The sequence below is a fragment of the Rhamphochromis longiceps genome, linkage group LG16 (assembly GCF_057381845.1).
Source record: "Rhamphochromis longiceps isolate RC_006_pf linkage group LG16, R_longiceps_female_GT1.1, whole genome shotgun sequence".
NCBI classification, from domain to species: domain Eukaryota; kingdom Metazoa; phylum Chordata; class Actinopteri; order Cichliformes; family Cichlidae; genus Rhamphochromis; species Rhamphochromis longiceps.
Window position 1 is genome coordinate 29965936 of NC_140572.1, and position 25362 is coordinate 29991297.

The window sequence follows — 25362 nt, forward strand, 5'->3', positions numbered from 1 at the left end:
TAGAAAGTAAAAATGGCAATAAAAGCACAATCCCAGCATATATTGAGTGTGCAAAATATTGTAATAAACAGTACACTGCTGTTTTCACGTGTTATTTTACTTATCCAGCTGTTAAATAATTGCATATCTGGAAAGTTTTTCTTATGAAAATGCATTAAGTCATATTTTTTTATGCCAGCAAACCTTCCAAAAATTGCTTTGTGAATGTATGATGGTACTCATGATGGTACTCACAATTACTCATTTTATTCAGTAACACCACTTGAAAACTCTAATAATGTAATGTATTCATATTAAGAATTTCATATTTTTTTATAACTCCCACACATTTGAGAAAGTGGGATTGCTGTAACAAATTTAAAAAGTTAGAATAAATCAATAAACTTGAAGTAATGTTTATAACTCTGTGGTTTTCTGCTCAAGACCTGACCACCTTAATCATGCCACAATCTGGATAAATCGATTAAAACAATGAAAAAGCAAAACAAATTTGCATACCAGCATTTGAAACTTCCAAAAGTTAGTAACGCTTATTAAAAGTAAAAGCAGTGAATGAGTTATTTTTTTCTTACAAGCTAAAAGAGCTAAAGAGCCATTCTCTCCATAATGGCCAAAAAGCCAACATAGGTAAAAAGGGTAAGTCTTTACAATATATAGATCACAAAGCGCCACTTATAGTGTCTAAGTTTTTGAAAGCTATTGGAAAAGGCAAAGAGTATCCTGCAAAAAAAAAAAAGACAGTTGAAAGGGGAAGCAATTTTGAATTGAAAGACAAAAACACTTTCTGCAACAATTGTGATAAATGACAATGCGTGTGTAGCGGGGGACCTCAGAGAATAAAGAAATGGGAAAGTGCCTAGGAGGAGGAAAAATAGGGCAAATGAAGTGGCAAAGACAATCTTTGCAAACTGCACGGAAAAAAGAATATCAGTCTGTGTCTTTGTGCATGTGTAGGTGTGTATGCGTGTCTATGTGTGTGTTGGAGTGGGTGGGTGTGCATACATCTGCGTATGCATATGCAGTGGGAAAGAAGGAGGGGGTGTGTTCACTTGGAGACAGCAGGGATGGCTTATTAGGAAATCATTCCTTTTAGCCAATGGTTTTTAAGAGGGAGGCAGATGTCATTTGGCTGAGAAGTACCACCTCCGAGAGCCAGCACATCCCCTTCAGTGTAACGCCGCGCTGTGTGAGAGCACCACTATCCCTGCTGTCTCCTCTCTGGCTATTTCTCCCGTTTGGTCCACAGACACTTTCTCGCCTTCTCCCTGATTCCTCCTGCTCCCTCTCTTTCTCTGCGCTCTGCTTGCCCCTCCTCTCTCCTTGCCTTTCCCCCCTTCTCTCTTCTCCTTCTTTCTCTGTGATTCTGAACCATAGACACAGATAGGATCTGTTACAGCATCAGCATCAGCAAGAGCTCAGGTAAGACCCTTTTTTCTTTTTGGTTTGTTTTTTCTTCGCTTTGCAATGAGGGTTCATAAAATTTAAAGCATAAAGCCTGGTTGCTTGCTTCCCGTAGTGGACAAATTGATTTCTCCACATTTCTAGTTTCTCCTTGCTCTGTTTGCCGTGATGAATTTGAAGTGGAGGTCTGATTATTTTAAGAGAGACAGTCTGAGCAAAGTTGAGGAACTCAAATGTCATTTTGTAAGCGCTTTTATTGCAAATAAGTTGTGACAATAACAACTTCAGGAATTTTACTTCAGGCAGAGGAGTGTACCTGATAGGTAGGACTGAATATACCCTTAGATAGAAAGGAAAACACGGATATTATGTATTAAACAAAGATGTGCAATGAGGCTGAAAGAATGAGAAATAAAGCCTGCAGCATGGGACAAAACAGAGAAGCAAAAGGGCTTTCGCTGGTCGAAGCTGGTGGCACAAAGTGAGTTAAGAGTTAGGGAAGCTCAAGTGTTCACAGATCGGCAGGTGGCCAGCGGACACAGTTTATCAGGACCTGTCATCCTTCCTGAACAAAGATATTTTTCTCTTTGGTATATTTATAGAGTGATCACATGTGACTTTGTGTACAGCAAAGAAAAACACGATAGTAAAGCTATTAGTGTTCTATGCAAGAACAGTTTTTCTCTTCTTCAGAGTGTGTCAGAACATCTGAGGCTATACAGTATGACTGACTAGATTTTTTTTTATGTATTCTTTTAATCTTGGCTTAAGATGGTTACATTGAAAATCTATGTCTACTGAAATGAGCAAGTGAGAGAATCAGTAGGTTTTTCTACAACTGCGTGTTATAAGAGAAGGTTAGGTCATAGTGTTAACTATATAGTAATTGCTGGTCATGGATATAGCATTTGTGAAAACAGTTCCCTTTCAAAGTGTAATCTTTATAAATGCAAATGACTATATAAATTTGCATAAATTACAGAAGCAGACCGTGCTTTTTGCCTCCCTCATTTCGGAGATGTTAAAATGAGTTTAAGACTGCCCCATGAGCAACGCTTAGCCTTTGAAGTTTAAATAAACAATAGGACCATGCAATTGTACTTGTGCAATGCAACAGTGAAGCACATTAGTGTCACTTAAATCATGTCTCATGGTGGGTTTGTCTGCTTTGGAGCACCTTTGCAAGAGAGCCTTTGCTGTAATGATGAATGTTGAAAGGTGGTCTTTGCTGATAAGTAATCTTTCAAGTTCATCTTTAGCTAATATTTTCTCGAGGACCGATGCCCTGTTGGTCGTTTCTGTGGCGTAAGAATATTCATCATACTGATGAATTTAAATGAAATCTGAAAATAGCTCTGAGCAAAGTTGCGTCGGGTCTCATAAGTAATACAGCGGTGTGCTTATATTTCATTCATGACATAGTTTGCAGCGCTCTCTTGGACTGTGGAGAGAAATGAGAGAAATAGCTTTGTGATGTGAAAAGACACTGGTTGTTGAGGTGAGAGAACAACCAGATACACTGCAGTGGAAACACTAACAGCTGGAGCTGAAACTGCATTTTAATTTATGGACACACACACAGAAAACTTGCTCATTTTCACCAGACTTGCCATATTCCACAACAGTTCTGAGGCATTTATGCTGTTTGCTTGGCAATGCAACCCACACTGCACACAGCAACGAGGAAAGGCATGGTATAGGCTTTTTTGACATCTGTTAATGATACAAAATCAGTGACAGAACTACAAACCAAGAGATGTAAACGTCTTTTGTGCAGTATGTGCTGTATGTTGGCCATATAGGTTACCAAATGTGTTAATGTTTTCTAGAGCAAAAAGAAGCTGCCTCAGCTTGCCTGACACAGCCTCTTTCATTAACCCAGCATTCAGCTGGAGACCCAGAAAAATATCCGCGTTTTGAGGAAATGAGAGACAGAGAAATGGGGAAGCTGGTGCCTTTTCAGTCCGCTGAGGGTTCTGTGCTGACAGCTACACTCCGTCTTTTTTTCTGGTTGGTTGTGAGCTGCCCCAGGTGTGACAGGCAGCCGGAGTAATGGGGGACATTTGACAGATGCATATTTCCAGCCTTGAAAGCTTCATATAAAGAAGATAGACGGCATGGATTCAGGCTGAGCGTGGGACAAACTGTTGGGCTGTGAATCACCTCAATGAGTGCGCCGCCTCTCTGCTCGATTGATCCGTCACGTGACTCTCACAAGCCTTCCAAGTTACTAATTGTATCCCCGCCTGATTATTGATTGAAATATGAGGGTGGTATATTGGACTCAAGGAGGCAGGCAGCGTGTTGTGCCCACTTATACTGGTGGAGGTGGCTGGATTACAGACAGAGGGACCCCACAGATTCCACTGGTTTGATTTCAAAAAAGAAATATTTGGAATGAAAAGTGTGACTTCTGTGTAGGTTGAGTGCGCATGTGTCTGCATGCACATGTGCATGGGGTTGAGGTATCACTTGTGTGCTGGATCCATTTTTGCAGCATCGCGGGATGCTACTAATAATGGTGGCTTTATGCAATAATTAATCTTTTACAAGGCTATAAGGGCACATAACTAGGAGTCAAGGTAGGAGGATTAGATTACAGTTTGTAAAGTAGATGGAAGCGTTTCTTGGCAATCAGACTTCATCTGGCAGTCAGTCAGCCCAGGGAAACGCTAACTGAGCAATGAATTCTCCAATTTAAGGTATATTTGTCTCCAGTGTGCCCCTATGTCATTTAAAGTCCCTGTATAATTTAAATTTACAGATTGGCCCATTTTTACTTGTTAAAGAACACATGTTAGGTGCTTTGAGCTAATATGCTCACAGGGATACTGACATGTTTGGCTATTAAAGTAGATGTCATGTTTGCCATGTTCACCATCTGGGTTTAACATTATAGCATACTAGCGTTTGTGCAACTCAAGCACAATAAACCTTCTTCTTATTACTATTCTGAATGTCTGTACATGGCAATCCATACAATAGTTGCTGTCTGACTGATCACCAGATTGAGATGAGCTGAAGGTACATTTCCACACATGCGTGGGTCTAGAAGATAGATGCACCCAACATAAAGTCACCCATTGGTTTTAGACTGCACATTTTCACCACTCAGCACCTTGTTAAGTTTTCAAAGACAGATATTGCTATATTGGGATAAGATGTAGTGATAAGCTATCAGCTTGATTTTGAAGCTGCATGGGTGGACATGAAGGTACAGACATCTAATAAGCACAACGTAAGAGGTTAAAATAGTAGAACTTCACTTAGCAAAACTTTGTGGATGGTCTGTACCACAGCAGGCAGTGATTTTGTCAGATAGGTCCATTAAAAAGCTCCAAAGGCCACCAAAGCGGAAAACGTGGTGGAAAGGTCTACCAGTGTCTCCCATTAGTGGACGTTGAGTGCATCAGATACCTGTAGCTACAGCAAACTGATTGGCAGGTTTCCCAAAACAAAGTGGCCATGCCCATAGCCCACAAAAGTACAGTGCAGTTATATTACAGTTATTATGAAGGAAGCTATCCAGAGAGATGCCCAGTTTTGTGGACCATGTAAGTCATATATGAAGCATGTAAAGTTTCTTAACCTTGTAAAGATGTCATTTTAACAAAGGAGTCTATGGCAATGGACTGTATTTAGGAGTCAGACTGAACTAGATTTCGATGGATACTGCACTTATTGGTATTTTACATTGGCTTCCTTTTTCAGTCTTGGGAGTTGACCTACAAAATCATGCACAGACCAGCCACAACATTATAACTACTGACCAGTGAAACAAATGATCTCATTATAATGCAATGTTCTCCATGTGTGCTGGTATTCATGTGGCTGACCACCCACTTAAGGATTGTTCCAGATCAATCACACTCCCACAGGATTGACATTGACCCAGCCTTCAAACTCCCTCGATCCCAATCTGATCAATTATCTGCAAGATGTAAGCCAGATCCACAGAGGCCCCATACTGCAACCAGGAACCAAAGGATATACAGCCAAAAGCCTGGTGCCACACACACCACAGGATATTGCAGACCCACTGTGTCCATGCTCTGATGGGTCAGAGCTGGCATAAGAAAGATGTGAAAAAGATAGCAGGTGGTTTTACCGTGGTCGATGATTGACGATTACACACAAACTAGAAAGATCACGTGTAATAAAATACAGCTAAAAATATAATTTAAGAAACGTTCTCCAAAGTTTTTGTGTCTCAGCCCCACATTCTGATCTGACAGGCTGTTGTTAAGTAACTGTATAGAGAAAAACAGCAGTCAGTGATTGCAACTTAACTGAGTACAACTTCTCCACTGTGTAGGTGTATGCTGTATTTGAAAATGCCTATGGTGTTTCAAATAATATAGCTAATCAAAGTGATATTTATGAACAAATTTGCATTAAAATATTTCTTTTGACTAAATCACAGTGATCACAGTTTCTCCGTCTGTATAGCAAGCACATGTGGCCACTTCCATTTGTATTAAATAATAAACATAAGTTCTCTTTTGAAGTCATGAACTGTGAGCAAGTGTTCTGGGCTGCAAGTAAAATGTTACACAACTGTTTTCTTTATGTGAAAGCATTGGCATTATAAAATGATAAAGGACAGATGGCTTAGTGCATACTTCTTTATCGCTAAGGGCTCTTCATATTACAGTTTATTCTGCCTTAATATGATGCAATGAGAGTGCTGAGCAAGTACAAAGTTATTTGTCAATTACACCTCCCTGTTAATAGGATTAGATGCATCTGAAAAGCTCTCAAAAGGGTTGTTTGCAGTGAATATGGTGTTCACAACTGTGACAGAGAGGCACGGCTCATGCTGAGGCTATGAGCAATAAATTGTGACAATGTTTTGGAGGAAAGTTGATTATTGGTTGTAAAGAGTACATCAGTCTGTATATGTGGGTTTTTTTGTACTATTTTAATTTAAATACTCAGACAAAAATGATGACGTAATTTCACGGTTGGTAAATTAGGAATACTTTCCCAGGATGGATACACTGTTGTGTGCTCAAATGATATATATGCATAATCACTTTAATCAGCCAGTTGATAGTCAAGGCATGCATTTAACTGGATAACCTCTCCGTTATTTTTCATTTTGGTTTATTAAAATTTGTGAACAACAAGACAAACATGTGCACATATGTTCCCAACATAATACTGGATGGTTGTATTGACCATTGTTAGGTTTTGTATTGTTGATTGTCATTTATGCTTAGAAATATCTACTTATATATGCTTAGAGTTTTATAAATGGGAAGAGGTCGTACCTTGTCTTATTGTTTTATGGTAGGATAAACGTATCTATATCTATATCTACACACACACACACACACACACACACACACACACACACACACACACACACACACACACACACACACACACAGGCAAGGTACTCTTTGTATGTAGACGTCGTATGTTAATGAACCTATGCATATTCATGTAACCTCAATAAAAGAGCAGTGTTATGGGGGAGCGGACGAGAGCAACTGGGGTCAAGCGAAGGAACAGCATTTGTCCGGTTCTCTCCCGTGCACGAGAAACATGAAGAACTTTGCCTACTTCGTGTCTTGCTTTGCTGTGTAATTATATTGTCTTCAACGTTCCAGCGAATAGGTTCAAGCTACAAACCTATCAACCATCTCAACTTATTGTTAGAGATTCTATAAAATAGTAGAAATTCCCTCAAAGAAATCTTTTTCTTAGAGAAGGCTGTCATCGGTGAAACCAAATTGGCCTTTTGAAAGTATGTCCATCAGTTTGTTTGTTTGAAGTGAAGAAAGTCCTGTTTTTTTCCTGATTGAAATGCAACTGTGATAAATATTAAAAAAAAAAATAGCAGACATGTTTTTGATTTTATTTTCCCCTCTTAATGCATTCACAAACCAAAGCAAAAAAGGCATCCCCTTGAATTTTTTAAAAGCTATTTACTATATATGACAGATTTGCATTAAGAAAATATAACGTATCTCCTTTGATGGTTTAATTTGAATACTTTGTGGAGAGGACTGCCAGGATGTGTTTTGACAATGTCTTCATCTCGAGAAATATCAAATCACGGAAGTTCAAAAGCAGTTTGTAACCAACAGGAACACTTCAGGGGTTTGGTATGCCTGCAAAATGTTTCTGGGCTGTAATATATTTCCCCCTTCACTCACTTTACTGCTTTACACCCTTTTCACATGAAAAGCGACACCCGCTACTATTCAATTCATTTTTAATGAGAAGCATGCGGGCAGTGAGGGACTTGTGTGCACGCACCGTGGAAGCATGGGATTTATCACAATTGTCAGAGATCACATTTTATGTTGAGGTCACGAGAAGGAGGAGAATTTAATTTTGGCCGGGTTGGACTGCCCCGGAGCTGTAATGTACATATTTAAATTTACAGGGATATAAACTAAAAGGCACATGTCAGTAAAGGGAGGCTCAGCGAGCTGTCTGTTCTGAGACGAGAAGAATGTACTCTTGTGACCGTGTCCTCTGGTAATGTTTTGTGTAAAGGCAGAGTACTATCAAAGCAGCTCTTATTGTGTCAACAGCTAGCAATATTGTAAATGTGTGTGTCAGTGAAAAATGGTGCAGCAATAAAGTAGAACTGTGATATCCTGATTGTACAAACTAAATATTGCGAACGGTTAGCTTGAGTGTTGATGCTAGCCAAAGTTAGCTATCTTTATCAAATTAGCTGGTGGCAGAATTGAGCATGATGTCTTTTATATATTGTTATGGACTGCTCTAGTAAAGTGAGTGGGGAATACATTGTTGTTGATTGAAAACATCCCTTCATGATGGTTTGATTACTCTGCTGTTCCCATGGTTACTTCATTGCGCACATGTACTGTATCGATACCCCAGATGGTGTGTTTGTTTCTCACATGCGGCAGGGTGTGGACCTCAGATTGGAGACTGCTTCCATCTGAAAGCACCTTTCTCATGACACATGCAGTTATATCATTAAGCTAGCTGCCATTTATTTTAATTTGAGCATGTGTGGGCCATTCATGGAAAAGTAATTCATATTCCACCCTGCTTTGCAGCTTCCCTGTGATGTTTCCAGGATATGTTTTCAATTCCAATTCTGAGTATGGCTTTTAAAGAGTTACATAACTTTAAAAAACTCTTTCCTCCTAGGTATGTACTTACACCCTGCTGTCTTCAGGTGGTTTTAAAGGAATGCTTGTTTGCTGTGTGAGTTTAAATTCTTCTTTTTCTACATTATCACATGGGATTGTATATAAATATCATGCTATTTTAGGCGCATCTGGTGCTTCTTTAAACCTTTTCCTGCCATTTTACTTGGCATTCGAAATATTTTGGGTTAGGTCAGGTTGGGGTCGAGAATTTAATGCCATAACATGGCACATTAAAAGCAAAAACATTGTGATAACACAAGAAATGTCTTGCTGTTACAGTTATGTACCATTTTAAGGTACAAGTTTGGGGGAAAAAATCTTGCATGTCTCTCCTTTATGTTAGAGAGCTGCAATTTTCAGCTTTTTCAAAGCAATTGCTATTTTAGCATTTTTTTAAATGTCTATGGAGAGAATGGAAACCTATACTTAACAACTGAACCAAGTGGTGGTTCCATATTTCAGCTCCACAAAAAGAATATTCTCACATCTAGTGAAAACATGCTGTATGCACAGAGTATAAATTACAGTTACAGCTACTACATTCATCTGGGGTAACCTGCATTACGGCATAAACTGTTCGGGAAGAGTAATAGAGAAAGAAATGTGTTCATTTACTGCAGTTTATATAAGCAACTATTTGTCTGATTGCTATATTCATGAGCTCTTGTGATATTAAAATGTAGTTTTTTTACACTTCTGGCACAGTGGTTAGTACTGTCTCCTCAGAGGAAGACGATTTGAATTTGCTGCCGAGGACTTTCTGTGTGGAGTTTGTGTGTTCTTCCTGTGCCACCAAAGACATTTATGATGGATCAATTGGCAGTGAGTGTGAGTGATTGCCTGCTTCTCTGTGTGATGAACTAGTGACGCCTTTTGGGAAATGTCAGTTTAGATGGGGCATCGGCATAGGCTTCACAACCCTGCGACCTTAGTTAGATAAACTCCTAAGAAAATCCACAGATGGATTTTCATAAATAAGGAGCTTAACAAACTGCTTTGATAGTTATCCCTGGAAAATGGAGATATGAGTTTGGTTTCTGTCATGGTCCTGGGTCGTTGACCCAGCGTTTTGTTTTGTGATTATTTCCCTCTGTCTAGTTATTCTGTGTCCTTCCCCCTTGTGTCCGGTTCGGGTTCTAGATTTCCTGTTTTGTTCTGAAAGTCTGTGTCTGTTGTCATTGTGTTCAGCTTGTGTCCTCCAGTCATCATGTGTATTCAGATCAGCTGTTCTTCCCTCCTGTGTGCGATTACCTGATTACCTTGTGTGTGTATATTTAGTGGGTGTCGGTCTGTGTTTGTTGTCGGCTCGTCTGCGTTCATCCATGTATCACTGCGTTAATCTACATTCATCTGCGTTCTATGGTGTTCCTGTCTCTGCGTCTCTCTGCCCCGCACCCCTTTGTATGGTCCCAGGTTTGTCACTTAGTTTCTCCCAGTTTAGGTTTCCGTTTGTAATTACTCGTGCTTCATTGCCTGTTTTGCCACTACCACCCTGTAAATAAAACGTCACTCGTATCATCAGTTTGCTGCATTTTGGGTCCTACTTTTCCTCCACACCACACGGCTCCCTCCGCCAGCCGTGACAGTTTCATTTTAGGGTGAATTCTAGATTACTTAAAAACCTTGCAAGCATTTGGCTATGTATATGCAGGTTATCCTCAAAGATTACTTTTAAAATATGCACTCAGATACCTCAGTTTCAAAACTGTGGCTGCCAGAAACATGGTTTTTCTAGAGCCAGACGTGAGCACATTCTAGCGAAGGCAGAATGCTAAGTTACAACTAATGCTAGAGAGCCTAAAAGGTACATCTATAGTCTGTATATTAGACAGAAAACCAAATTGAACCAGGTTGTAAATATGCTTATTCCTGCTGCAAAGTTAGCCATTTTTACATGGAATTCTGTGGGGACAGACCTGCTTTTAGAGCCAGCGTGAGATGGCCACTCGTGACAACTAAAGTTTTTGGCACTTCCACATTGTCTTCATTTCTAACCCCTGAGAGGTTGCTGCTGTGTTTGCTTGTTGAGTAACTGGAGCTTCCAGTGAGTCATTTATCTTGCTACATTAGCTGACATACTGTAGATATGTATATAGACTTGCATCATGGTGTAACTTTTATGAGGTACAATACTATAAAAGGTGACTTTAAAAATTTTATTTTTCCCCCAAATGGTTTATTTTGTTGTTGCTCCTTTAATTTTCTATAAAAATTATGTGGTTGAATTAGGATCCCATTCACAAATAAACTACCAAAGTGTGGCTCTTGGAAACAATTGTTACCTCTTTTGACCTCAACTTAAAAAATGTACCCTTTTTCACCTAAGCTTAAAAACACCTGACTCCATTAAAATAAAGAAATCCTTCTTAGAGGAAACCATTTAGAAAATGCTACCCTTGACATGGTTAGTGGTGATGATTTCATGCTCCTATTCCTCTTCACATCAAACTGATAGAGGGTAGGATGGAAGCTATTATTTGGACAGAAGAATCATAATTCTCTGCAGGGCTGTTGTTAGTTCACATTGCTACCCAAAACACAAACACTTTTTTTTTTCCCAGAGTCTATTGAATTTGCTGACCCCCAACACCCCAACAGTTTTCAATTACATTAGCCCCCACACTGCAATCCACTTGGAATACAAATGCAGAAGCTTGAACAAGCCTTCTCTTAAGAGTCTTTGTCAAGTAGCCGGCTTATTTGTCTATAGTTCTTTCCATCTGGCCACACAGGTTATTCGTTGGCTGTTTTGTAGTTGTCAGGCAGCTGAAGGAGTCTGTCACAAAACCCAGTCAGCTCACTGGCCTTTAGCTTAGATCTCCTGCTTTTGTCACCCCAATTAACTTTGGATCACTTGCTATATTCACTAAATCTTCCTAGCGCGTAATAGAATTAGTGCAGCAATACAATTCGTTCTTAATGGTCAAATGTGTCTTTTTCTTGGCCTTCTGTACAGACATTCTGTCTCAATTGGCGTTTTTTTTCTTGGTTATTCTGCTGCCGTCTTTGAGGTGTCAGCGGTAATTACATTTAATGAGAAAGGAATGGAGTTGTTCACCTGAACAGAACGCACGACCTCTGATGAAAGAATGCCGTTTCTGCTTATGAAAATGTGCAGTCAGTCAGTTGCGATGCTACTCTGATATTCGGGGTTCGAATCGGTTTTGAACAGTCTTTTGTGCGATATGGATTCAGAAAGAGGCGATGGCACAACTAATGACTGGCAACTAAAGGGAGCGTGTACTTTAAGACTTAGTAATGTAGACTGAAGAGGTGAGAGTGAGCTGCTTAAGATCAACGTTCTTTTGATTTGCTGAGGCTCTTTTAAATGCTGCTGTTGCATCTTGTCTAATTTACCATGATAAGAAGCTGTCTTCAAGCTGAAATTACTAATGAGATGGGAATATTTTTTAAAAAGTGTATTAAGAAAAATCCGGTGTTGCTCACTTGGTGTTACCACAGCCAAATATGATTTCCCTTGCAATGCATTTACTCTCTATCTCATCCAGTGACTTAGTATTTGCAGTGATCTGTGGTGTGAGTGGAAACATCATCTGACGTGAAACTGAAAGATAAAGAAGTCATCATATTTCTGAGTTTTTACATTTTAATTATTTAATGCTTATTATAAATGCTAATTATACTGATGTTACATTGACTACTGTGTACTTTATGTTTCACTCGAAAAAAAGTCAGAATTTCTTGTAATTTTTAAAGTGGTCTTGAGCAATATTTCTTTGGACTTTTTGAAAAGTTTTCAGTTTTTCTTTGGACACTGGCTACTTTTTCACTCACATTCAGTCGAGTGTTTGTACCTGATAATTTTCACAGAAATGTTTTTCTACTTTGTTAAGCCTACACATAATAGACAATCTAGCAAACAACCAATTTTAGATTTAGATTTAGGAGCTCAGCTTGGTGTGCAGTGTGTCTTTAAAAAAAATGAGGAAACTAGAGGAGAGGAGGAGAAAAAAATCTATCAAAGACCTGACACAGAAACATCTGGCCTTTCAGTCAATCCATCCACTTCATTAAATTGTCAAGAAGTCATGCTGAAGGGTAACAGTGAGGCCAAGATATGCCAAATCATAAATAGAAGAAAAGAAAATAAGCAGCAACAGGTCTCATGGAGTGATGAATCCAAATGTGAAAATATTTGTTCAAATGAATTTTTAGTTCAAATCACTGTCAGTATGTATGGAAGAGGTTATAAAAGAGGTACAACAGTTATTATCTACAGCCATCCATTAGTATGGTCTGTTTTTGATTGTTTTTTTTAGTGGGGAGTTATTTTGTGTTACTGCTTCCTGTTTTATTTTGATAGTAGTTTGTCTAGTGTGCGTTGTATTTAGTTTTACTTTCCCGCCTTGTTCTAATTAGTTTCAGCTGTGTCTCGTCATCCTCCCGTGTCCACTTTCCTTGACAACCTCATGTGGGAGTATTTAAGGCAAACCTTTCCCTTTCCTTGTTTCAGAGAGTCTGTTAATCCTCCTTGTGTGTTACTGGCTTGTGTTTTGAATTCGTTTTTTTATCACTTTTTCCCAGTTCTTATTCTAAACTATGTATAAGGTCCTCAATATGTGTATTTACATGAGCAAGAGGAAGTAGTTCATTTGCTGTAGTTTAGAGGCAAACTGTGCATCTATGTATTTGTCATTATTGATAAATAAAGTAGGACAAGCTCTAAATTAACAGTAGAAAGGGAGCGTTTCCTCAGCATACAATAGAGTGGCTCATGGATGTGCGTGCTTTTTCTTAACACTATCATTGTAGCTTTGGCTACACAGGTAGTATTTATTTAGTACTGGAGCTGCAAATTGCCATTCCAAAAAAAAATATTTTGCTTAATGTATAGCTGTACGTTAGTGCTTTATGCAAGCACAGATGTATATGGTTATATTGGTCAAATCCACATAGTCCATATAATCCTATTTCTTCATTTACTTAATTGCCATCCACATTGCTAGCACGGTGTCATTATGCATAAACAGACAAAAACACCCACACACAGATGTACATTCCATTAAACAACCCTCATTTTTGTCTGTCTTTGAATATTGCATTTTATATAACTTGAGTATAATGACAATGAGAACTCAACTTTTTAAAAAGTTTTGAAAAATCCATCGGTGATATTAAAAGATTTGTGCATTTTTCTTGGTCGCTTGAGTTTCTGGTCTTTCCATCTGGTTGTCTTCTGATGTAGTGTTGTCCTTATCTTCCTGGACTCCTTCTCTGTGTAGATACACTCTGTCTTCATTCATACTACATGTAATTAACGGTAGATAAGCTAACATTTTTAAAACATCTACTGATTCACTTATTGCTGTTTGGGTCTTGTGTTGACATGTGGACGAGATGCTGCGAGGATGCGTTTTTAGCGATCGTATTTCACCCTTTTGCCCTGACACCTGAGGTGCAAGAATCAGTGTTGCATTGTCACGATGCTGCATTGGCCCTTTGCTCTCCACGGCAGCTGCCTGCTTCAAAAGGCCGTCTGTTGATGTGCTCTGCTCTCTACAGGAGAAGCTCCTGTGATAGTTCATTATTTTATTACACTTCAACCTGCAGCAACAGGCTGTGAGACATGTTTCTCTCTCCTCATTTGTAGTGCTAGATACAGTTTTCTGCTCTTTTGCATCTAATTAGGACAAGCTGTGTGCCTCCAAACAATGGGATAATGGCTGGCACTCACTGGCTGTGCTGGTGCTGAGTGCCTTCTGGCCAAGCACCAGAACTTTGGAGTGGAAATCTCTCCTTACACAAATGTGGCACAGTTACGAGTGCCAGGGTATGCTGGTGCTTATTGGTATCCACATCACATCCACGTCATGGACTCTGGAGGGGCTTTAGACTGCCTGGTGTTTTAATTGTTAAATATTTTACTCAGTTTATAGCTCATGAAGATTTGAGAAGAAAAATATTTGTTGTGGCACATTTGTCTCACAGAAACAAGGTCCTGGGTCCTGGTTTGCAGCTTTTGGTTGGCTGCAACCTTTTTGTGTGCACTTAGCACGTTTTCCCTGTACCTGGATGAGTTGTTTTCAGATTCCTTCCACAGTCCAAACATAGCTTGTTAGGCTAATTGGTGATTCTAAATTGGCTGTAGGTATAGATCTGAGAATGTATCCCTATCTGCCTGAGTTCACCCTGTGATGACCTTACTTCCTCTCCAGGGTGTACCCCGCCTTTCACCTAAGGGTCAACAACAGGTGACCCCCCTCCACCCCCTCCTTGACCCTGAACTAAAGAAAGAAAGTAAAGAAAATCAAAACATGATTAGTTTGTTGATATATATTTTCATATGAAACCGATTTTTTTAAAAATCCTGTTGTTTCTAAAAGCCTGATTGACATTTGCCTTTTAGTATCACAAAATAATAAAAAATGTCGTCAATTCATATCATGCTGCTGTATAATTGCCTACAGTAATTTTGGTTAATCAAAGGCAATTTAGATTTTTAAGAGCTAGACTATTCATCAATGGGACCCTTTGTTGTGTTGATGAATGTTTAGCAATGAATTGCCTTCATGAAAGAGATTTTAAATTTTAAAAAAAAAGAGCTATGCCATTCTGTCATCTATCTACAATATGTCATCCTCAGCCTCAGTAAATAATACAACGGCGCAAGGATTAGACCACTTAAAGTTTCAAATTTGCCACCCTGTGGATTTTCTTCTCAAATAGCTTTTACTTTCCTGGAGCAAACCCTTTCTCGTGCTCATACATTGTTATTTTTTCATAGTTTTTCATTTTCCTATTGATGTTATTCTGAAATGGATTGAAAAAGACATTTAAAAATGAGAGATTAAATATGTCTGGATAATATGTCTGGATCATTCTTATTTATTATCTTAAATAAGGTATATGAGGCCATATATTATAAATTGTATAATTTGCAACCCAGCGTTTTCGAGTGCATTCTTTTCTTGTTCATAAATTATATCTTTTGTTATTTATAAACAAGCTATACGCCTCGCACCCCTTAAATGAAAAAGCAGGTTGTAATAGCATGTTAGGGTGCAGAAGCTGTAATGTTTGATGGTGTGGCAACATGTGAATTGCTTAGTGCCACTGAAAAGAGTTTTAGCTGAGAAAGGTGTTCTACAGAGGACTGGAGGCTTCTACACTGGTCTTTTGTTCTCCCCTGCTTAACATTGTTTTCCCAATGGCAGGTCTCCATACATTGCCTTGTCATGCACAAGTGTCTTCATTAGAGCAGCGTCAGTGCAGTTGTCTCTGTTGTGACAGCTCTAGTATCACAACAAACTGAAGAAAATACTGTCTTGGACTCTTAACCCTGTAAGACCCAACCCATCAAAAAATTCTGATTTATTTGGAACTGAGATGTTTTTTAACCCTTATAACATTTTTTTTTTTGCTATATCTTGTTGTGTACGATATATTTTTATTATACATTTATTATATTTTTTGTAACGCATTTGATACATGTTTTTGGCAACTTTTTTGTTAACAACAGTGTTAATTTCAGACAAAAAAAAGAGTTTTTTCCATAACATTTTGAAATTATAGCAAGTATTGATCATGCCGATGAGATAGAGGTCTCAGAAACTCATGTTTCAAATATCAACTCATGTAAACTCATGTATCATCTATCAAGGGCATTATAGGCTTAAATTCTCAGGGAAGAAGACCATTAGTTTAGCAACATAACGTAGTAACAACCATGTAAAGAGTCAGAGCGAAAAAGAAATCAGTAGTGATGCACTTGGCCAGTTGCTGACAACTCATCCTAGTCTTTACCTGCATTTGGAGAGATAATTGGAGGCATTTTGACCCCTGAGCATTGGTATTCTAATGTTAATACTCTCATAAATGCTCTGATCCATGAATGGCTAAACAACTAACTTCTCCTGTACTATAACTTAATCTTAATCTCGAATCTGTTTTTCTTAAAATGCTTTAATGCCAAGTAAAATCCTGCTTCGAGCAAAACTTGTGACTCAGCTGTAGGACTGTCTACCCATAAGGCACCACTCGCATCATGAGGTCAATCTGGAAAGCAAAACCTAATTTTAATCTTTCAATTATTACATTTCTCTGCATTATTTAGATAGAAATATTACTAAAAACTGGTATTTTTTTTTTGTCATTGTTGAATTAATTAATCAATTGGGCTTTTAACGATCTAATTTATGCATATAAAGGTTACAATGTTAAATTGCTTGTTTTTAAAGGGAGGCTGTACATTAACTTTATACTTCGCAGAGAAAAGCTGCAATTAGGTTTGCAAATCCTAGCTTAATGGACAGATACAGAAAGAGCTATAGATGAAAGCGTACACTGCTGAACACATTGGAATGTATTTTGCAACAGAAAAATTAGTTTTACAAATGCTAAGAACATGCACTCTGTATTCTTATCAAACCCAGGAGGGCTCTTCAACATAAGGCTGGTAACCTTGATGAGTAATGCCTCCTCCAAGTCATGGTCACACTGCATGTTCTATAAGATATAACTGCTCTTTGCTCTCGTTAACAATAACCACATCTGCCATTTTTAGCAATGACACTGGAAAAGATCAAAAATATATACGTGATATATGTTGTGTGTGTTAACAAACCCAGTAATTCACAATCAAATATGAAGTAGATATCCTTGTAGGTACATATGCATGAAAATTCTGGTTTCTTGGATACAAACACTGAGCGTGAACTTATTAAGAAACCACATGTTTGTTCTTTCTTGGTAACATCATGTGCATCAACTTTAGTCATGGCAATTAAAACGTGTCATTGTAATAGCTCTCACAAAGATATACATAGTTTACTAACATTATGTAAAATATAATACAAGTTTGTCTATTCTGTCGTGTCAAGAAAAATATGTAAAGGGTTATCAGCACATTGCTGGTGCTACAGTTGAATAATTATTTAGAGTAAATAATAACAGCTGAATAAGATTCCAGTGGGCACAACCTAAATAGAAGGAAAAATGCTTTATTGCTGCTGTTGACAACACTTGCAGCTTTTTGGTCAATGGCTCACACTGGACTTCAAGGTGTTGTTTCTAAAGCAAACCATATATTGGCAGATGATGTCATCACAGTCATGGCCTATTGGGAAATCTAAAAAAAAAAGAAGTAAAATCTAAAAAACCCGTAACAGTCCCTTTGGAGACTGTCCAAAGTGCCAAATGATGCTGATGGAAAACCAAAGGTGCACTGATTGGCATACAAGTGCCACATGGCAGTTCTAGTTGATTTATTCATGATTCTATAAAAATAAGATATGTTCACATTAGCATACTACTTGACAGAGTCACGGCTTAATCCACAGTGCCAGTTCCAAGTTGTCAACTCCAAAAACAAGATGCAGCAACCCCTGCAGCCAGCTTACAGTCTGCCTTTACTTACCATCTATTTGACATTTTACATATAAAACTGTGCATTATTAAGTCGAAAATAAAAAAAATTAAAATGTGAATTTATAATCGATCAGCTTTCTTATCTTATCAGCTTATCCAACTTCACAAGAACCTGGAGCTCTACATAAGGCAAGAGACAGGGTGCACCTAGGGTTAACATAAAGAGACGATCACACAAAGTCTATTTAGAATCATCAGGTAACCTAGCAAGCATTTCTTTCAACTATGGTAAGAAGCTGGAGTACTCAGAGGAAACCTACGCAGGCACAGGGAGAACTTGCAAACTCAACACAGAAAGGCCCATGAGGTTTGAATCAGGATCAGTCTTGCTGTGAAGTGAGAGTACTAATGATTGTGTCACACCTCTTATCACATGTTATTTGACATGGAATTCATTTCATTTGTTTGTATTTCAAAGACCTTCACTCTGTGTGGAAATGAAAGCTTGCCTCACCATTGATAAAACAAGTTACATAAGATAAGTCAGTTCCTTGCATTTTATTACACAGAGAGAATTATTGTGTTTAAGCTCTTTCAAGTCCTCTTTTTGAAATTACAGCATTAGAAAGGAAGGGGCATAGCAAGAAATCATTAGAGTTCTTTGTGACACTGTCTGAGAGTATAAGCTGATTTAATCACTGTGCTGGGAATGCTGGGGAAAATTCAGGTGGTCATGTTGAAGCCACAGATGGTATGTGAATCTATATTAGTGTTCTCATTGACTTTACGTCGTGTTTTCTTTAACTGGCAGATGGAGCATCAGCATTTAATCTCACGGATAAACTCTGCCATCACGGTCATTTATTACTTGTAATTAGTTGTATCATTTACAACCTCGGCATAAAAGCGGAATGTATCCGCTCTTCTACGTTGCTACATCTTAGAAATTACTAGAAAAGCAAGAAGGTTGTAATAATTACTGGCTTTAAATTCCAATCACTCACCACAAACTGACAGTCAGAAAGCATGGTGTGATAAACTGATTAAATAATGAGATTATATTGTTATGATTACGCATTAACTCCCCTGTTAAAAATAATCATTAGGGTATTAATTGTTAAGAGATTAACTTCACTGCACACTGATTAAAATAAGTCACCTACAGTGTTATATTTTTTTTCTCTTTTTTTTTTTTTTTTTTTTTTTACAAATGAAGACTTTTGGTCAATTACTTGACCTCTTATTGTAGTTTTTAAAAGAGTGCAGTTACACATGCATGCACATGCACAACTGTACTTTATTCAGTCCATTTCCTTTCACAATACCGTGAAATATGAACTGCAAAAAATCATGCAGCATATGAAAAAGATAATCTTCTTACCATAATGGTTGCAAAACAGCTTCTGAATATAACTTTTTTTCCCGTTTGGTGGACTAATGGAATTGTTCAAATTCTTACAACTAATTAATAAAGAGAATAATATTGGAAAAGTTCGAGAAATATTTAGTTTTATCTCCTGCCTTGCCTTGTAATTTTTCACCAGCATTGTTTGGCTTCTGCATCTGTGAATATCTTCCACCTGGAGCTTATCTCCAAAACTGAAGGTGGGCAAAAACCAGCCACTGACAGATTGGGCCTGTCAGCCCTCGAAACATTTGATTGGATTTGGTGGCCACTGTGAGGTCTCTGCTTTCACAAAGTGAACCTGTGCAGGGTTTTCCACAGAGACAGAATGTTCAATAAAGTCCTACTTTCAGCCTTCCCTTGCTCCCTCCTCCCTTATCTGGGAAGCACAACCAGATAAGTGCCTCACCCAACAAAGGCGATAGAGCACTCACACTGTGAATCCATATGTCATGCTGTGTCTTCCACCCCAGAGTTGATAGAGCATCAATTAGACCTCTAGTGTGGGGGGGTTAAATTTTCCTGTAATTGTTATCAATGTGTAATATAGTCCTGAGGGGTTCCTATCAAAGTACCATATTTAATTATGCTGCAATTACAGTGTCGCTGTATTGTCTTTGTTTCATCCCAACTACAATATTATAAACTATAGGTACCATTTTTTGCACAGCATGTCATCGATAAACTTTTCTAAACATTAACTGCACATAGCTGCAAATGTATTCTATATATGCATGTATAAGAGGTGTAGTATTTAATAAACTCAATGTAAACTGAAAGGTTAACTTACTATTTAGATTGGGTCAGTGAATGGGACAGCAGGCATCTGCTTAGATCAGTCAAGGAAAACTTCAAACAGTTTAGGCCTTATTAAATAAATAATTTTGTTCCCTTTTAGTATTTCCTTCCCAAAAAAGCATCTCAAAGACGTCACTCACAAAGTGGTAAACAACTAATCCAGGCTAATCCAGGCGTATATCACAGAGTTATTCTCAGAGAGGCTCATGCTTAATGAATGTCAGCTGCTCTCGGTTTAATTGCATGTTTATTCAGCACTGTTATTTCCATAACATCACGCACCGATTTTTTTTAAATCTTTTATTTTTTGTTGCTTTGCTTGGTGCACAAAAGCTGCACACTTTTTTTTAGTCAGTACTATATTCCCGTGCAATGCAGAATATAAAATGTTAATGAAATGAAACTCTAACTAAGAGCATCAAGAAAAATCTTCTAATTTGTTTTGTAAAAAAATATGGAGGAAAACAAAAGTGTTTACATGGTACCAGGCAATGGAATCTGGGCCACAATAATGAACCAATATATTAATTCAGACAGGCCACTTTTTTAAAGTCTGCTCTAAAACGATTAATTTTGATGGAACAGTGGGGGAAAATTCAACTTTTGCACCTCTGAATTTATTGTTTGCCACTTTGACAAAACTTGTTTGTAGCTATTTCAGATTAAATGCAGCCACGGTTAAGAATGCATTGTTTTGTCTTGGTTTCTGGTTGCAGCATGATGTCTGCTGATCTTGTATTGTCATCGGTGCTATGCTGGAGACAGAAGGTAAGTTTTTATATAGCATCCTGCTGGAGATAAGGAAAACTGTAAATTGTATTGTTCTTATCATAGACTTGGTGAATAAAATTAATAGCTATTTTGCTTTCATTTTGTTTTATTTTATACTTCTATTTTATACATCTTTATCTACTCTGATAGTCTAATGTCTAGTGATTAGCTGCATTTAAATGCATGGATGTAACAGTTAATATTCTAAACTAGTACATGGCATTATGACTTTGTGCCTCTGACAGGCGTGGCCAGAGACATTGTGTTTTGGGGCTGTCAGTCCATACAACAGGTTTCCTTACATAAAACATTTATTGAAAAAACCCAACGCAACATTAATATCAAAAGGTTCGATGCCAGAATGGAAGAAAGAGCCTAAATAGTTCATCTGGGTCCGTTTTTGTAGCCTTGAAGACCAAGGAGAGCTGCATCAGCTGACCCTCCCTTGTAAGGCAATTATTGAAAACTTCCTTGGAGACAGTGGGAGGGGCCTGAGAGACTGCAAGATGAACTCATTAGATGATTTTGATGATTAAAATGCAAAAACACAACTAAAGAAATGTGGTGCACGCCAATTAAATCGTAATCTTCACTATGGTTATATATCCTGTGAGTCTGGAGAGCCCGTGCAGTCTATAACTTCACTGGTTGTCAGAGGCATACAACTGCAAGGCACTAATTATGGTTGTTGTTTGTAAACAATTTACAGTGTGTGTATTTCAGAAATGTTCCTGGGATATTGAGAGGAATGTTACTTGTCAAAATTTCAATTACCATCTAACTCACAGCAGGCACTGCCCTCCTCTACTCTGTCTCATATGTCTCTATGGCACATTGTTGTTATGAGGAATGCATTATTCAGTGCAGCAGTTGGTTACTGAGTGTTGATCCAAGACTCCATTTCCTGTTCTAGATTTGTTTATTCAAATGTGACAGTTGTGAAAAAGCTGTCTTAACACTCTGCATCTGAAGGTCTGAGTAGATTACAAGATTAGACGATATAGAGATGTTCCTGTCTCTGTACTGTCAGCTCCTATAAGACAGATTAGTCACATACTGTTATGTTGTGAAAGCTTCATAGACCACAGTGACCTTTCCTTATTTCTTTAGCAATTACACAAACCACAGATATGTAATAACTACTTTTTATTTTAAATGAATATAGGCCTCGGTCTTTATTACCATATGTGTACATATATAAGTGAATGAGGCCAAAGAAATGAGCAGAAAATGAGAATACATTCAAATTTACAATCAGACAATTTGTCTAGCCTTGCTGGAATATATTGCATGTGTTAAATACATGTTTTTTAAAATGTAACATTTTAAAACATGTTCAAGGCCTAATTTTGTTCTTAGCATATGTTAGTGATTCATAATAATTACAATTCAATACAGAATCCTTCTTTGGAAGAAAAAAAAACAGCGGGCTGTTTGCAGACAGCAGGAATAGGCTATGTGCACATTTCTCTAAATAGAAAAATATGGTTGTCTTGAGGTGTATGGAGTAAGCAGTAAAGTTGGAGAAAACCATGACTGAGGTGGATGCTGCAAGGCACACTTCTCTAAAGTGCTGCAATAATTGATGCGCTGAATGTAAATCATCAGTCATCATTATTTGTCTTCTGAGACTGAACTGGGGCTTAGGTAAAAAAAAGAATTTGAATTGAAATAAAACAAACAACAACAACAAAAAACCAAAACAGAAACAGGATAATGGACCAGAAGATAAAACAGGCCACTCTCCTACATTTATATGTAGGAGAGTGGCCTGACATGTGGTGGAAAGGAATCAGTTCCAGCAAGGACTTTCAACAACATCTAATTTCTTAAACACAGTCCAATCGGTGTAACGTTTATATTTTGTTGAAGAAAAAAAAAAAGGCGATGCAAACAAACTTTTTCCCAGCTATTTTAAACTGTAGGCCAGTGTGATGCTGGGATGGAGTGGCCACTAGCCATATATTCCACTGTCCAAGACATGCAAGAATGCGATCGAGATGCCCACTTATTGACTTGCCTACAACCAGCTGCAGTGAAGCATTTATATATATGTTTGTATATAATGGATTTTATCAAAAATGTCATTTTAACATTAGGCATTCAGCTGACTATCAGTTCAGTTCAAAGACACTGAACTAAGTCTCGATGAGCCTGAATTGCTGCCCCACCAGTTCCATCATTGGTTGTGTGTCATGTAGATCAGCGGTCTCCAACCTTTTTTGCGCCACGGACCGGTTTATGCCCGACAATATTTTCACGGACCGGCCTTTAAGGTGTTGCGGATAAATACAACAAAATAAAACTAGTACCGGTACCGAAAAAAAGAAGATTTATTCATATCACACGTGAAAAGACCCAGGATGACCGAGTTAAAGATAAAAACGATAACAAAATAACGCTGAAAACCGATAAAACCCCCAAAAACCATACATTTCACACCTGAGCCTCTACTTTCGCGGCCCGGTACCAAACGACTCACGGACCGGTACCGGTCCGAGGTCCGGGGGTTGGGGACCGCTGATGTAGATGGCAGACAAGTTGCTGCTCTGTTCCAGATGGTAAAGGAATGTCATGTGCTATTGCAATGTTGTGAAGGACACAGCATGCCAGAATGATCATGCACACCTTTTCAGGGCTGTAAAGTAACCCCAGCTGCGTCCAAACACCTCCAATGACCCTTGAGCTGCCTAAAGTGTGCTGCGTTATGGTGCAAGGAAGTGTTTGTAGCAGAATCTCTTGAGTAGTTATGGTTTTAGCAAATCAGGTCAGGCCAGGTTTATCAGATAAAAATATGGCAAAGAGAATCCAGTGTTTAGAATTAGTAAATTACATACTGCAAAAGGCCTTCTGTGTTTGGTTTCCACCTTCTCAAAGCCATTGTAGGTTCTCTCTGTGTGCTGTGGCCTGTCCATCAGTCCAAAGACACGATTGTTGGATTCATCTGTGATTCTAAATTGGCCGTAGGTAAAGATGTGAGCGTTTGCTTGTCAGTCTGTTTGTGTTAGCCCCGTGATAGACGGGGTTGACCTGTGCAGGCTGTACACTGTTTTATGACAGCTTGGCTCCAGGCCAGATTGCCCATGAACCTAAGGTGAATAAGTGCTTTAGAAAAAGTATTCATATATTTTATCAAGTAGGCAGATGGAGCACAAACACATGGGTGCAGTACATTTCTCCAATAATTTCTGGCACTCGAGCAATGTCATGGAATTCCCTCTTAATGTTGCTCATCACAAGGAAATTAAAAATGCTTGGACAATGTCCTGATGATGATTTTAAAACCTTTGGAATTGAACAGTTCAGGGAATACTACAAGATCTGTGCTTTCCCTCTGGAAAAAAGCTATTGGGTTAGCGTGGTCTGTCTGAAGACTTGAATGTTGTTTCAAGGAGTTGTGTAGCTGCTGCAAAACTTCTCTTGGCAGTCAGGGATTTCTGACAAGCCATTTGTTACACTTCAAAATTTGTTATGTTGGCCTCTGAAGATGGCCTCTCTCCTGAAGGTGTGGGCTGCAATATATTCCAGCAAGGCTAGATCTGCCTTCATAACACCTGCTTAGAGAGTTGGAATCATTTATACACCCTCTCTGCCTAGGCTATAAGTAACCAGTTGGTTACCAACTGCATATATTTAATTTTATGACACTACAAATTAGCAAGAGTTCCTAAGAGTAGACTCCTATATTAACATTAAATATTTTGATAGGAAGAAAACTGCAAATATATATTGGATATTTAATAGGATGCACTTGGGCAATTAATCCAAATAATTTAGTAAATTACGAGCTATTCTATGTATTCATTATTTGCTTTTCTTTTGTTACAGCTAGTATGTGACTAATTTATATGCATTAAAACTATAATAGATTACTTAGATATGGTTGGGTAAAATTGGATCCCGTGGCAGACGTCAGTCTAGGAAAATGAAAGGAATTTAACTTAATAAAGGAATTTAGAGATTTTCGCAGTTGCCATTTTGTGTTTAAAATGTATATTCAGAAACAAAAATGTTTTTCTTAGTTGACCAGACAGCTGTGAGCAACACAGACAAGATTTGCAAACCTAAAGTTTGATATCTGCATCTGTCTGTCCACTGAACAAGTTCTGCTGACTCTGCATCCAAAAGAAGTTGCTCATTAAGAGTCCCACCCCTCGTGAAAGATACTGGCTCTATGCTACACTACATCCTCAGCAATAGTAAAACTGCCAGCACAGAGTGGAGAGTTATTTCCAGAGCTAATGGGATCCAGACACTTTTATCTAGAGCTTTTATCAGTTGATTAACTAATGCATTGTTCTTCGTCAAGATGTAGCGAGTTGGTTCAGTCACCCTGGGATGAAGAGGTCAAGCCAAGGTGAGATCCAATCAGGCCAACAGCACTGTCCCAGGCTGGAGGGTCCTGGTGTAATTACACTCTCCAAGACGCCTGGTGAAGTTACAGATAAGGTGTGGGCATTGTTAGGGGACGTTGGGAAGCCTTGTCTACACAAACACATTGTTTCACATTTTTCATGT

At 38.3% G+C, this 25362-nt stretch overlaps 1 protein-coding gene across 1 annotated transcript in view; it reads left to right on the forward strand.

Annotated features, from left to right (window-relative positions):
* The first annotated feature begins 1194 nt into the window (after positions 1-1194).
* Positions 1195-25362, forward strand: part of thsd7ba (thrombospondin, type I, domain containing 7Ba) — a 227248-nt gene continuing 203080 nt past the window's right edge. The window contains exon 1 of the mRNA XM_085385281.1: positions 1195-1419. The gene's annotated coding sequence lies outside the window, so the exon portion shown is untranslated. The remainder of the gene's footprint in view (positions 1420-25362) is intronic.